We start from the raw sequence: 1921 nt of genomic DNA, 5'->3' as shown, positions 1-1921 counted from the left end.
AGCAATCTAGCTGAGAGGAATTACTAAGGGTGAGCGTGATGGTGGGGCAGGAGGAAGGTAAAAGGAAACAGAGGAAAGATCTAGGAAGCAAAGCTATGGATAGAGGTGTAAACATAAGTGTGCACTTTTGTAAATATATTAATCTATAAAAATAGAGGTATTGGCCTATGTACATATATCTACATAGCAATACACTGAGGTAGTGGATAGACTTTGGGCCTCGGCTCAAGCCCTCCCTAAATGCTAGAACACTTTGTTCTAACCACCTTCTGTAATGCTCACCTTCCCGGCACGATCGCTGAAGACAAAATGGTGCACAAGCAAATGTGGTGAAGAAAGATGGTGGTGCCCAGCTATCAAAAGCTATAGCATCTGGGGTCTTAACGATTTGAATGTAAACAAGCAGCCATCTAGCATAGAAACAACAAGCTCACATGGAAGAAGCACACTAGCCTATGATCATGAGGTGTTTATGGGATCAGGTAACAGGCATCAGAAGACCCAAAACACACAAACACATTGTTGAGAACGAGTGGGGTCGGAGCAGAGACTCAAGACCCATCTGCAGACAGTGGGACATCCCCTCACAGAAGGGTCGCTAAGAAGGGATGACTCAACCAGGGAGAAGTACAGCACTGATGAAACACACAATATTCGTCTGATTCCTTCAGGCTTCCTCATCCCCCACTGCCATGACCCTAGTCCTGTCTTTCACTGTGGGATATGCCGTAGTTTGTTCACAGCTACAGAGAAGAGCTCAGGACACACGGAATCCAGATCAGATAAACCGAACCATCAGGAACAGAAATGGGACTAGCAATACCAGGAGGGGAGAGGGAAGGTGGGGAGAGGGAGGGAGAAAGCATGAAGGAAGGGAGACAGTGGTTGGTGTAAGATTTGAAAAGAATAACAACCATGAATAATAATATAAGAAAATAATAATAATTTTAAAATTTATCAAAGGGTCACGAGGGCTGGAGGTGAGGGAGGGTTAAAAAGAGGAGCTGATACCAAGGGCTCAATTAGAATGTAAATGTTTAGAAAATAATGATAGCAACATATGTACAAATATGCTTGATACAATCAATGTATGGGTTGTGATAAGAGCTGTAAGAGCCCTCAATAAAATGATGTTTAAAAAAAAAGACATGGCAAAATCAATCTTGTAGTACAATGCTGTCTGCAATAAGGCTTGCATCTATCCTCTGACTTCAAGGAAATCCAATAAACACAACGATTATTCAAATGTATGCTCCAACCTCAAAAGCTAGTGGAAGAAATTGAATTCTACCAACGCCTTCCGTCGGAAATCGATCAACAAGATGCCTTGATAATTATCGGTGACGGGGATGCAAACGTTGGAAAGAAAGACGAAGAAGCTGAAGAATTCTACCAACTTCTTCCAGCGTAATTGATCAAACATACAATCAAAATGTACTGATAATTTTCGGACGTGAGGGGAGACCAGGCCCTAACACTACCATGGGTCGGTAGGCGCAATTGTAAGGTTATAATAGATAAAGATTATAGTAAAGTCATGGAAGAGAGGAGAGATAGGAGAGAGGGAAATAACGGAGTCAGACTCATTTCCTGGTAGTACGTTCACCTCAGACCTTCTTGGTGGTCCACGCGATGGTGCGGGAGGAGAGGGCCGGAGAGCGGGGAGCAAAGGGGGGAGACAGAGGAGGACTGGAGGAGAGTGATTTATTTCTAATCAAGACTTATATATTTTTGGTGGGCATGCAAGCCCCCTGATGACAGGTTGTGGGGGGAGGTCAGATGTGCAGGCATTCCCTCCACTGAGGGCGATCAGTTGCCAGGCTGCACTAGCCCTACTCCCTGCTGCTAGAGACAATGGGTTACCTCTCTCTGGAGCCTAAGGCCATTAGACAGGCTCCTGTAGGAGGGGTTTGCACCCTAC

The sequence above is a fragment of the Echinops telfairi genome, unplaced genomic scaffold, assembly GCF_000313985.2.
Source record: "Echinops telfairi isolate 266 unplaced genomic scaffold, ASM31398v2 ScPeMD7_7417;HRSCAF=8455, whole genome shotgun sequence".
Taxonomy (NCBI): Eukaryota; Metazoa; Chordata; class Mammalia; order Afrosoricida; family Tenrecidae; genus Echinops; species Echinops telfairi.
Note: the sequence above shows the minus strand (reverse complement) of the source record.